Source organism: Lagenorhynchus albirostris, chromosome 4, assembly GCF_949774975.1.
Source record: "Lagenorhynchus albirostris chromosome 4, mLagAlb1.1, whole genome shotgun sequence".
In the NCBI taxonomy this organism is placed as follows: Eukaryota; Metazoa; Chordata; class Mammalia; order Artiodactyla; family Delphinidae; genus Lagenorhynchus; species Lagenorhynchus albirostris.
In genome coordinates, this window is record NC_083098.1 from 86,265,647 (window position 1) to 86,279,740 (window position 14,094).

Consider the following 14,094-nt stretch of genomic DNA (forward strand, 5'->3'; position numbering starts at 1 on the left):
AAGTATGACTGGCAAGTAGTAGGTTCTTAGTAAATGTGGGCTGCTCTCATCTTCACGGCCATTGTCCATGAGAATATTATGTAACCACTGGCTTAATGACTTTTAGACACTGTGAATAGAAATGGGTGATGTTCTGACCAAATTCTCCCTGAAACCGCGTGGGAATTAGGCGTGTCTCCAACACACAGTATGTCTCCAACACTGATAAGCAGCCTTATCTGGGAGGTGGGAGAAGTCTGGGAGAAACCTGAAGCATTTAGAAAAAGTTAAGTTCTGGAAATGATGAGGAAGTTGCAGAGGAGGCGACGTGGGGAGACGTTTATATAATACAGTCTTGTAAAGCTATAAATAATGATAGCTTTAAAAGCAAGCACAGCTCAGGGCTGGATGCTTACAGTGAAGTAGTTCTGGGTAATTCCCAGTATCCTAGATGCCCAAACCTCAGCGAATCTTAGAGAACATCCTACCACGCAACCACCTTATTTTATAAATGTGCTTCTGGACTCAAGGCTGGAAGCATGGACTGGTCAGAGGACAAGAAAAAACAGATTGTCTCATGTTTGCAGAAAACCCTATATGTGCAGAATTGGGTCACCAATGTTTCCTTGAAGTACAGTAAAAATAGTTTTTGCACTTGAAAAGACTGAGCATGGTTCTGAGGTCTCAAATATCCCTGAGCACTTAACTGAGGACAAGACACTCTACTAGTAACTAGGACACAAAGAGGGAGAGATCTCTGCAGTTTGTTAAAGGGCTCACCACCCATCATTCATGCGCCAAATGTTTCCTGAGCACCTATTACGTACAGGTACTGAACTCGATTCCAGGGAGCTGAAAAGAGTTCACAGTCTAGCAAGGAAGACAGACATATAAATACATGACTAATAGAGTATTAAAAGTATGAGATTAAACTATGTCATGTAACACGTTACATAAGGCAAGGAGCACCTGAGTAATCTTGGGAAAAGACCGGAGAAGACTTGTGGCCACAGGTGAGCAGATAATGGGGCTGGTGGGGTTCCGGACCACCTTCCAGGGGATGCTACCACTTACACTCTCTTTCTTAGTAAGCCCACTCTTTTCTCTACGTGTGCACCACCCTTGCCTCGTCCTAAAACATTATCACTTTTTTCTTACCTGAATTTACTGCAAAATCCTCTTGTCTCCTGCATCCACCTGTGTCTTCTAAAATAATACATTTGCCACATGGAAGTCACATGATCTAAGTCACATAAATCTGAATCTTATCATTTCCCCGGGCCTAAAACTTTTCAAAGGTGTCTAAGACCCTCAGGATATTTAATAACATAGAATAATGAAGATGATGATAAAAACAGCAAACTTACACAGAGCTTCCTATGTACCCGGTGTTAATCCACGTGCTTTATGTGTACAATTGGTCCTCATTATTTGTGGATTCCATAGTTGTGAATTTATCTACTGGCTAAAATTTAACTGTAAGTTCCAGATGAATAATTGCTGTGTTTTGGGGGTCATTTTTGGGCATGTGCAGAATGGTGAAAACTTGGAGTGGCCTGAGGTGCACGTTTCTAGCTGAGCTCAAACAAGGTAACACTCAGCCTTCTTGATTCAGCCCCATATTGTAAACCTTTCAGTGTGAAGACTTGTATGGTCATACCATTTGTCCCGTTTTAGAACTGTATCCCCTAAACAACAAAAGTAAAACGGAAATAACAGAATTCTACTCAAACCTGAATGAGTCAGAAAGAATAGACTTTGGGGATTGCTCTGTCTACTGGCTTTAATGTTTCAGGTAATAAGAACTGTAGTGGAAGACCGAATAATATAAAATGTAATGGAAAGTGGAAAGAACAGACTTTCTTCCCAAAGCACACAAAAAAGAACAGCTTACCTGTTGTGGAGATCGTCCATTAGGTTTCTCTAGAAGTTTAACTTCTCTTCCTGCCACCAAAAAAAAAAAAAAAGAAAGTTGAAAACTGAGGTCTACAAGTTGCCTCCTTTTCACAGCCAAGTTGCATCTTGAAAGCCACAGCAGAAAGCATTTCCTGAGAGGCCCAGGCAGTGATGTGCGGGAAAAGAATTCCTGGCCTAGAACATTTAGCCCAGGCAGCCAAGGGCTTTGAAATTTGCCAGCCTGAGTTTGCAGCCCAGCTTCTGATACTCAATTAATGATCAATGAACAATTTACCCAAATGTCAGTGTTGCATCTATAACATATTATAGTGAGATTTAAATGGTACAACAGGAAAGCTGCTTATCACATGCTAGGCATGTTGGAATTGTTCAATAACCAGAAGCTATTGTTAGTTGTTGCTGTTGATAAACATTACATGACAATACACCTCTTCTCTGATGGGTAAAGTTTCAACTAAGCAGAAAAATAATTCAAGGAATTTACTTCTTGGAGACATATCAAACAAAGTTTCAATGAATATATGCATAATATTTCAATAAAATTATTAGAATAATTCACTATACATAGACAAAACTTTTCAGAGAAATGCTCTTAGCCCACTTCCAAGTAAACTACCTTTTGGGATAATGAATTCTGCCTTAAATGTATCATATAACATTAGAATGGTTATATCCTTTTGGAAATTCAATTTCATTTTCTGTCAGCAATGTCTTTTCACTCAGTATTACTTCTTACTGTTTCCTAATTCCTTAAAATCTAATACACTGCTCAAATGTCACATGAATGTTATTCTTAATTTTTACCAAGTACTTATAATTCAACTCAAATATTATTTGAAAAGGAAGACACAAGAAAGACAAAATCCAGGCCTTCAGAGAGCTGTTGGGAAGGGCAAGGAGACAAGAAAAGGTTAGGTTACAAATCACTAAAATATTAGGCAGGGCGCACATAATGCCACCAGAGGAACACAAGAGCTGAGGGGGTTCAGGATTGGGAGGTTGTGTAACTGGGCTGACAGCACCTGAACTATGCATTCATAGAAAGATGGGAAGAACCGTGGCAGATAGAAAAATGATGACGGTGAAGTGAGGAGGGAGGGCCTTCTAGGCAGAGGGAATGTGACAAAGAGAAGTCGGGAAAGGATGGGGTATTATTTAGTCACCAGATAATTCAACCCCTACTGTGTGTCAGGCACCACTAAACTGCAGTGAATGGGACACCATGCTGTGTGCCCTACAGAACGACAGCCCTATGTGCGGGAGAGTGAATACTCTGGATTGGCTGGTGTTTAAAGAACTTGGAACTTGCCATGCGGTTGCTAGACAGATATGACAACTTTCCTACAAGTGTTTTGTAGGAAACCAACGGGATGTGGCAGTTCAGAGTTGCAGGTGAGAACCTCCTTAGAGTGAGGGATGGAACTTTGAAGAGGGAGCATGTAAACTGGGACCCAAAGAATGAGATGGAACCAGGCATGCAAAGAATAGCTCTCAACAAGTCACTCCCCTTTAAGAAGCCTTAACTGGCTCTGCATTGCCTACCAATCATTAATGGCCCCAGCTAGGCATCCAAGACCTGCCACAATATGGTACCAATTGGCCTTCCTAGATTATCCCTGAAACTCCTCTAGCCACTACGATTTCCGGCCAACCTGGATTTTTCACTGTTTTCTAAACATGTCTATATACACTTTTTCTTATTTCTATACCTTTGCACATATTGTTTCCCCCAGTTGGCATGCCTCCATGCCCATTGGTATTTTGCAGAATTCTACTGATCCTTCAAAACTCCTTCAAAACTCCATGAAGATTTAAAAAAAATCCCACCTAAAGGTAATTACTCCATTCTTTTAATTTCCACAGAAACTGGACGGCTCTGATCACTTTCTGCCTTGGATAACAGTGTAGGTACACTTCGTTTTATTATTATTATTATTATTTGCGGTACGCGGGCCTCTCACTGCTGTGGCCTCTCCTGTTGTGGAGCACAGGCTCCGGACGCGAAGGTTCAGCGGCCATGGCTCACGGGCCCAGCCGCTCCGCGGCATGTGGGATCTTCCCGGACCGGGGCACGAACCTGTGTCCCCTGCATCGGCAGGCGGACTCTCAACCACTGCGCCACCAGGGAAGCCCTCGTTTTATTTTGATTATTATTTATTTATTTATTTTTTGGCTGCATTGGGTCTTAGTTGTGGCACACGGGATCTTCTGTTGCAGTGCGCGTGCTCTTCATTGCAGTGCATGGGCTTCTCTCTAGTTGTGGCATGCGGATTTTCTCTCTCTAGTTGGTGGCACACGGGCTCCAGAATGCGTGGGCTCTGTAGTTGTGGTGTGCGGGTTCCAGAGTGCGTGGGCTCTGTAGCGTGTGGCATGCAGGCTCTCTAGTTGAGGCGCGCAAGCTTAGCAGTTGTGGTGTGCAGGCTTAGCTGCCCTGCGGCATGTGGGATCTTAGTTTACTGACCAGGGATCGAACCTGTATCCCCTGCATTGTAAGGTGGATTCTTCACCACTGGACCACCAGGGAAGTCCCGGTACACCTCGTTTTATTGTGCTTCGTAACTATTGCATGTTTTTCTGTTTTGTTTTGTTTTTACAAGTTGAAGGTTTGTGGCAACCCTGCGTTGAGCAAGTCTATCGGCACCATTTTTCCAACAGCATTTGCTCACTTTGTGTCTTTGTGTCACATTTTGGTAATTCTCACATTATTTCAAATGTTGTCATTATTATTATATTTGTTACAGTGATCTGTGATCTTTTTTTTTTTTTTTTTGTGGTACGCGGGCCTCTCACCGCTGTGGGCTCTCCCGTTGCAGAGCACAGGCTCCGGACGCGCAGGCCCAGCGGCCATGGCTCACGGGCCCAGCCGCTCCGCGGCACGTGGGATCCTCCCAGACCGGGGCACGAACCCGCGTCCCCTGCATCGGCAGGCGGACTCTCAACCACTGCGCCACCAGGGAAGCCCCTGTGATCAGTGATCTTTGATGTTACTATTGTAACTGTTTTGCAGTGCCACAAACCGCAGCCATGTGAGACAGCGAACTTAATTGATAAATGTTTGTGTGCTCTGTTTCACCAACCAGCTGTTCCCCATTCTCCCCTTTTCAGGCCTCCCCATTCCCTGAGACACAGCAATATTGAAATTAGGCCAGTTAATAACCTTGCAGTGGTCCCTAAGTGTTCAAGTGAAGGGAAGAGTCACATGTCTCTCACTTTAAATCAAAAGCTAGAAATGATCAAGCTTAGTGAGGCAGGCATGCCAGAAGCTCAGAGAGGCTGAAAGCTAGGCTTCCTGCACCAGTTAGCCAAGTTGTAAATGCAAAGGAAAAGTTCTTGAAGGAAATTAAAAATGCTACTCCAGTGAACACATGAATGATAAGAAAGTGAAACAGGCTTATTGCTGATATGGAGAAAGTTGTAGTGGTCTGAGTAGAAGATCAAATCAGCCACCACAGTCCCTTAAGCCAAAGCCTAACCCAAGGCAAGGCTCTAATTCTCTTCAATTCTGTGAAGGCTGAGAGAGGTGAGGAAGCTGCAGAAGAAAAGTTTGAAGCTGGCAGAGGTTGGTTCGTGAGGTTTAGGAAAGAAGCCGTCTCCATAACATAAAAGTGAGAGGAGAAGCAGCAAGTACTGATGTAGAAGCTGCAGCAAGTTATCCAGAAGATCTAGCCAAGACACTTAATGAAGGTGGCTACACTAAACACCAGATTTTCAACGTAGATGAAACAGCCTTACATTGGAAGAAGATGCCGTTTGAGACTTTCATAGCTAGACAGCAGTCAGTGCTTGGCTCCAAAGCGTCAAAGGAGAGGCTGCCCCCCTTGTTATGGGCTAATGCAGCTGGTGACTTTAAGGTGAAGCCAATGCTCATTTACCATTCCGAAAATCCTAGGGCCCTCAAAAGTTATGCTCAATCTACTCTGCCTGTGCTCTATACATGGAACAACAAAGCCTGGATGACAGCACATCTGTTTACAATATGGTTTGCTGACTATCTTAAGCCCACTGTTGAGACCTACTGCTCTGAAAAAAGATTCCTTTCAAAACATTATTGCTCATTGACAATGAACCTGGTCACCCAAGAGCTCTGATGGAGATGTACAACGAGATTAATGTTGTTTTCATGTCTTCTAACACAACGTCCACTCTGCAGCCCATGGATCAAAAAGTAATTTTGACTTTCTAGTCTTATTATTTAAGAAATATGACTTGAAAGGCTGCTATAACTCCCATAGACAGTGATTGCTCTGATGGATCTGGGCACAGTCAGTTGAAAAGTCTGGGAAGGATTCACCATTCTAGATGCCGTTAAGAACATCTGTGATCCACGGGAAGATGTCAAGATATCAACATACACAAGAGTGTGGAAATAGTTGATCCCAACCCTTGTGGATGACTTTGAGGGGTTCAAGACTTCAGCGGAGGAGAGGGTGCAGAGAAAAGGGAACCCTCTTACACTGTTGGTGGGAACATAAATTGGTGCAGCCATCATGGAGAACAGTATGGAGGTTCCTTAAAAAACCAGAAACAGAGTTACCATGTGATCAGCAATCCTACTCTTGAACTTATATCTGGAGAATACTCTAACTCAAAAAGATACATGCACCCCAATGCTCATTGCAGCACTGTTTACAATAGCTAAGACATGGAAGCAACCTAAATGTCCATCAAAAGAGGAATGGATAAAGAAGTTGTGGTACATACAGTGGAATACTATTCAACCATAAAAAATGAAATAATGCCATTTGCAGCAACATGGATGGACCTAGAGATTATCATACTAAGTGAAGTAAGCCAGACAGAGAAAGACAAATATCATGATATTGCTTATATGTGAAATGCCAGACAAAGATCATATGATATCACTTATATGTGGAATCTAAAAAAATGATACAAATGAACTTATTTACAAAACAGAAAATGACTCACAGACATAGAAAACAAACCAAAGGAGAAAGGGAGGGGAGGGATAGATTTGGAATTTGGGATTCCAAATTCCAGACTACTATATATAAAATAGATAAACAACAGGGACCTACTGTATAGCATAGGGAACTATATTCAGTATGTTGTAATAACCTATGATGGAAAAGAATCTAAAAAAGTATATATATATATATATATATACACATACACACACACGTGTAACTGAATGTACACCTGAAACACTGTAAATCAACTATACTTCAATAAAAAAATAATGAGAGAGCAACAATAAAACGTTCTTGGAAATTAAAACAAGACAGCAAACATGAATATTTCAATGGAGAGTCTAGAAGAGAAACATGAGGAAATCTCATATAAATTCGCAAAGGAGATAAAGACATGAAGAATTAAATAGAACTGACATAAAAGTAAAGCTCCTACAGGCTTCAAGAAAGAAAAAAACTGATCATATACAAAGAGCTGGGGATCAGAATGGTTTTAGACTTCTTAAACACACACACACACACACACACACACACACACACACACACACACACACACACACACACACACACACACACACACTATTCTGAACTTGGCCAAACCACCAATGAAGGGAGGGGGTACTATAAAGACATTTTCAGATAAGAAAGGTCTCAAAAATTTTACCATTCATATACCTTCCCCTCCTGGGAAGGAGGCTATTAGAAGATGTAACAAACAAATGAGGTAGTAAACCAAGAGCGGAAGACAAGGAATACAGGAGATAGGGCATCAAACACAGGAGAGAGACAAAAGTAACCCCCAGGACGATGGTGATGGGAGACCCCAGAATGCCAGCAACGTGCACAGCCTGGAGGACAGCTCATTCTGACTGGAGAAGATGAGAAGGCTCTGGGCAGTTTTCTTTTAAGAGATGAAACTGATAGAATCACTGAAGTGTCCCAAAGAGAAAGATATATATACAATAGGGAAAGACTTTGGGGTCAAATCAGTGGTAAGGATGTAGAATACTGAACAGATGAAAAAAATGAGCCATTTGTTACCTTCAGAGAAAAAGATGTTCAGGAAAGGAAATTTAATTATACTTCCCTACCTGGCTTAGCTGTGAACTGCATTTACATAGTTATAATAAATACTAGTTATTCATCTAACTAAAACGGGAGGGGGGCGTTCAGTAGGGAGTGGGAACATTTCTTACGTGTGGTGGGGCAAGGGGTGGAAGCTGAACCATCTTTTACCACACTGGAAGATATAATGTCTGAAACACTAAAAAAAAATTAAAAATCAAGAAATGGTAATAGAAACATTCATTTAGAGAAACTGAGGCAAATAAGCAAAATAATCAGTGAAAGAAGTGAGTTCCTTTGAGGAAAGAAAGATGTGATCACGAGTAAGCAGTCTGGGCTTTATCTGAAGATTTGGGAACCAATTTAGTCCTAAGAGCAAAGTCATGAGAAAGGGTAAACCAGATGATAGCAAGCAATAACAATGATGCTTTTGAAAAAAGCTGACTCCCATCCATTTATTTAACCTACATTAATTATTTAATGCCTAGTACCGTGGGCCAGGTCATGTGCTAAAAAGAGATGACTTAGCAGGATGAACTGCTTACAGCCTGGTGGGGTGGGCAAAACAAAAACAAATAATTACGATCCAGTGACATAATAGAGCTTAGAGGCAAAGCATCATGACAAGGTGGGGACCAGCAATCAACCTGTCAGAATATTCTAGAGCCACACAGCCCAATATGGTAACTACTAGCCATAGGTGGCTATTTAAATTACTAAAAATTAAGTCCATTAAACGTTCAGTTCCTGGTTACACCAGCCAGCCACGTTTCAAGTGCTTGAAAGCCACATGTGGCTAGTGGCTATCGTATCAGACAGGGTAGACACAGAACATTTTTCTCATCACAGGAAATTCTGTTAGATGGTACTGGTCTACAGGTTCTTAAATGGTGATTTTTATAGTGTTTTCAAGTACATCAAACCCCTGAAGGGATCACATTCCATGGGTCTATTAGTAAGTAGAGCCTTGCTGAGTTTGATATTTAACTAGTTATCTGTACACGGAGTGGAATTTTTACTCCAAGTTTAGTTTTCAATTGGAGCCATGGGTGGAACTAGAAATGGGTCTTTCTTACATGTCCTGATACTGTTTGATCACAGATGTTGGGGGCAAGTGCTGCTGGTGACTAATAGTCTTTGAGCCTTTGGGAAAGCACTTCTGTGTCATGAAAAGAGGGGAGAGTTCTGGAGAACTCAGAAACTCCTGAGTTTGAATTTTACCTCCACTACTTATAGCTGTGTGGCCTCAAGCAAATCTCTCAACCTCTCTGGGCCTTTGTTTTTTCAGATGCCAGGTTTATAGATAACGCAGGAATCAGGATAAGCCGGTGGCAGAAGCACAAAAAACGGCAGCTGCTATTCTTCTCGTCATTCTTAATCTACAGGTGAAGAGGGGCCCTCAATGAAGACGAGGGCTGACTCTCCGCACCTCTCATTTCTTCTCATCACTGCCCTGATTTCTGGCTTTTGCGGAAGGACCTATCATTGACCAGCAACTTTAGTACCTATGAGAGGAAGAGGAATTTAAGTTCAAAGAAGGGCGAGAGGAAGAAGGGGGAAGGGTACTGGCATTTACCCAAAGCCCAGGACATGCCAGCGTCCACCCGCAGGTACTACGTGTCATTCTATAAACCCTCCCAAGGTCGAGGGGAAGCTGAAGGGCATGAGAAGGTGGCTGGAGGGGAAGAGGCTTGTGGGTGGTGAAAAAGGAAGCATGGTCACACATAAACCCACAGGAGTCAGGTAGAGGAGGGCTGCGAATGCCATGCTCAGGGCCTGGCTTGATGAGATTCGCAGTTCACAATAATAAATGGCGGCAACACGTGGGACTCACGGTGGGCCGAGAGTACAGGTGGCCAAGGGGAACTGAGCCAGCCTGTGACTTACCCACAGACAGGTTTGCATTCAGAACTTAACACCATACAGTCCATCTCTGTTGCCTTCTTTAACTTCCATGAGAAGAAAAACAAAGTTTCTCCCCAAGTGGAGTTAAATGCTAAACATGATAAGCCTGAGTTGGCACCAACGCTGGTTGCCAGAATTAACTTTTCCTTGTAATTTGTAAACGCATTCAGGCTTGTTTTCGGGTTTCCTTTTATGGGCTTCCCCCCACCCCCACCTCTCAAGCAGGGCCAATATGTGAATAGAAAGAAAAGATCTCCAGCTGGGCTCCTTTCTCCGAACTAGCTTTGCAAGCTTTGCAGCATCTTCCTTGGATACGATTCAGCTGGGGGCCTTCCCTGTATTCCAAGACGAATTCCTGCATCCTCACACAGGGGCCCTTTGTTGTCTGAGGTTATAAGAAGCTAACCACTACTTTGCACAAGGAAATATCTTTTCCCAGTGCGAAGTAATGATCAAAGAGGAATGCCATTTAAACCAAGGGAAAACAAAACCGTGATTGATATCTAGAATCTCTATGGAAAAAAAGAACGACCCTAGTTACTTCACTAAAGCACGGTCATCTGCAGTATAAAGTGTAAAATTCATTCATCTATTGATGGATTTTAAAGTTTAGTCCTTGGTACAAAGTCTAAGTACTTTTTTTAAGTATAAAAACTTTTTTTTTCTTTTGTAGCTGCTCTGCTCATAAATATCTCCAATCTTTTCCAAATGCTTAAAGAACTTTTCTCATTAAAAAAAGCTGTTTGTATGTGTACATATTTATATGTAAAATACATATATATAAAATAGATGTGATTATACACAAACATGCACAAATCATACAAAGTTTGGGAAAAGGGAAGAAAAAAGCCAGCTGTAATCATAGCAATCTAACCTGTGTTAGATGCTCAGTATTTTCCCCAGGATTTGTTTTAGTTTATGTCCATCTGCATACCTGTTTTTTTTAACATCTTTATTGGAGTATAATTGCTTTACAATGGTGTGTTAGTTTCTGCTTTATAACAAAGTGAATCAGTTATACATATACATATGTCCCCATAACTCTTCCCTCTTGTGTCTCCCTCCCTCCCACCCTCCCTATCCCACCCCTCTAGGTGGTCACAAAGCACTGAGCTGATCTCCCTGTGCTATGCGGCTGCTTCCCACTAGCTATCTATTTTACATTTGGTAGTAGACATAAGTCCATGCCACTCTCTCTCACTTTGTCCCAGCTTACCCTTCCCCCTCCCCGTGTCCTCAAGTCCATTCTCTAGTAGGTCTGTGTCTTTATTCCCGTCTTGCCCCTAGGTTCTTCATGACCTTTTTTTTTTTAGATTCCATATATATGTGTTAGCATACGGTATTTGTTTTTCCCTTTCTGACTTACTTCACTCTGTATGACAGACTCTAGGTCCATCCACCCCACTACAAATAACTCGATTTCGTTTCTTTTTATGGCTGAGTAATATTCCATTGTATATATGTGCCACATCTTCTTTATCCATTCACCTGTTGATGGACACTTAGGTTGCTTCCATGTCCTGGCTACTGTAAATAGAGCTGCAATCAACGTTTTGGTACATGACTCTTTTTGAATTATTGTTTTCTCTGGGTATATGCCCAGTAGTGGGATTGCTGGGTCGTATGGTAGTTCTATTTTTCGTTTTTTAAGGAACCTCCATACTGTTCTCCCTAGTGGCTGTATCAATTTACATTCCCACCAACAGTGCAAGAGGGTTCCCTTTTCTCCACACCCTCTCCAGCACTTATTGTTTCTAGATTTTTTGATGAAGGCCATTCTGACTGGTGTGAGATGATATCTCACTGTAGTTTTGATTTGCATTTCTCTAATGATTAATGATGTTGAGCATTCTTTCATGTGTTTGTTGGCAATCTGTATGCCTTCTTTGGAGAAATGTCTATTTAGGTCTTCTGCCCATTTTTGGATTGGGTTGTTTGTTTTTTTGATATTGATCTGCATAAACTGCTTGTAAATTTTGGAGATTAATCCTTTGTCAGTTGCTTCATTTGCAAATATTTTCTCCCATTCTGAGGGCTGTCTTTTCATCTTGTTTATGGTTTCCTTTGCTGTGCAAAAGCTTTTAAGTTTCGTGAGGTCCCATTTGTTTATTTTTGTTTTTATTTCCATTTCTCTAGGAGGTGGGTCAAAAAGGATCTTGCTGTGATTTATGTCATAGAGTGTTCTGCCTATGTTTTCCTCTAAGAGTTTTACAGTGTCTGGCCTTTCATTTAGGTCTTTAATCCATTTTGAGTTTATTTTTGTGGATGGTGTTAGGGAGTGTTCTAATTTCATTCTTTTACATGTAGCTGTCCAGTTTTCTCAGCACCACTTATTGAGGAGGCTGTCTTTTCTCCACTGTATATTCTTGCCTCCTTTATCGAAGATAAGGTGACCATATGTGCGTGGGTTTATCTCTGGGCTTTCTATCCTGTTCCATTGATCTATATATCTGTTTTTGTGCCAGTACCATACTGTCTTGATTACTGTAGCTTTGTACTATAGTCTGAAGTTAGGGAGCCTGATTCCTCCAGTTCTGTTTTTCTTTCTCAAGATTGCTTTGGCTATTCGGGGTCTTTTGTGTTTCCATATAAATTGTGAAATTTTTGTTCTAGTTCTGTGAAAAATGTCAGTGGTAGTTTGATAGGGATTGCATTGAATCTGTAGATTGCTTTGGGTAGTATAGTCATTTTCACAGTGTTGACTCTTCCAATCCAAGAACAGCATACCTGTTTTACACAATATATAAACAACTTCACGTCCTGCTATTTTCCCCTTTAACATTATGTTTCAAGCCTTTCCCATGACAATCCATAATGTTCATAATGATTGTTTTATTTTTAAAATTTTTTTTAAAGATTTTTTTGATGTGGACCATTTTAAAAGTCTTTATTGAATTTGTTACAATATCGCTTCTGCTTTATGTTTTTTTGGTTTTTTGGCCACAAGGCATGTGGGATCTTAACTCCCTGACCAGGGATTGAACCTGCACCCCCTACCTTGGAAGGCAAAGTCTCAACCACTGGGTCGCCAGGGAAGTCCCCACAATGATATTTTTAAATGGCTGCAAATTATTCCAATTAATTATTATATAATTAATAATGGAAGATATATTATGCCAGCTAATTAACCATTTTTCTCTATCGCTTAACATTTTTGGAACTTTCCTTTTTCAGTAAAGTTACCCTCCTTGCAGTTTCCAAGTTCAGTGTCTATGGTGCTGACTATAAACTTTACATAACTGTAATGTGTGACATGATTTTGATTTTCTTGCCTTTCCATTTCCTAATTTTCTTCTGATACAAAGTAAAGATGATCTATAGGACCCAGTCATTAGAGACAGCCAGGAGGCTATTTCTCCATCATAAACCAGGAAATGCTGGATCTGCAAGGCATCACTGCTCTTCAAATTCAGAGCTCTATATGGGTAAAAGACCAAGGAAAACCTGCCCAGCAATTACCTATACAGGCAGAAATCCTCTCTTCCCAACCACTTAAAGACCCTGAACAATAGATGCTAGGGAATCAGACGCAAATTTTTAACTTCTATTAAGTTAATCTTTTTTTCTCTCTCTTTGCGGCACAAGCTCTTCCCAGGCAGAGGCTTAAGGTGCGTCCCTCTTAACAGCAGGGACCCCAGGAGAAACGGCTGACAGTCATCCTGTAAACATGTAGGTGCTCCAATGCCCTTTGGATATTTCCTTTTCTACTTATAAAGTCCTATTCTCAGTTTTCTCACATAAGTGGCCTAAGAAGTGTGTCTCAGAGCTGCATACTGTCTCTCACACCTTCATTCACCAAGGGCAGGTGAGGGGATGAAATGGAGGCAGAGCCTGTGGGCCAAGTCACCGCAGCTGTGGGGCTGTCAGTTCACTTGTGAACGGGAGCTCAGGGAAGCTGTGGGCATAGGACTCTTCACTGGGCCCAGGAAGGCAGTGTAGTTACACTCAACAGATGTTCAAAACCCAAACTTGGGCTCTGGATCTGATGTGTGAGTGAGTGAGAGAGTGTGTGTGTGTGTGGGGGTGGTGGTGGTTGTGGTGGTGGTAGTGATAGTATCTGACACTTGAATATCCAGTATGTGTTTGGTACTTGACGCTCATTATTTCATTTTCTTCCCAGCAACTCTGTGACATAAGCATTACTAGCTCCATCTTATGAATATGGAGACTGGTTTATTAAGCTTAACTAATTCATATAAGGTTACACAACTAGTAAATGGTGGAGCCAGGATTCAAAGTTCAAGCTTTTTTATTCACACCATAAAGTCTTCAATATGACAGGATTCATGTCATCAAGCCT

The 14,094-nt window shown here is 41.5% G+C and overlaps 1 protein-coding gene across 4 annotated transcripts in view; it reads right to left on the reverse strand.

Annotated features, from left to right (window-relative positions):
• Positions 1-14,094, reverse strand: part of C4H4orf19 (chromosome 4 C4orf19 homolog) — an 83,885-nt gene that overhangs the window by 16,658 nt on the left and 53,133 nt on the right. For 3 of the 4 annotated variants that reach the window (XM_060148373.1, XM_060148375.1, XM_060148374.1), the window contains one exon: positions 1,874-1,923. The gene's annotated coding sequence lies outside the window, so the exon portion shown is untranslated. Of the gene's footprint in view, positions 1-1,137; positions 1,186-1,873; positions 1,924-14,094 lie in introns of all 4 variants that reach the window. The other variant, XM_060148376.1, reaches the window with a different exon arrangement.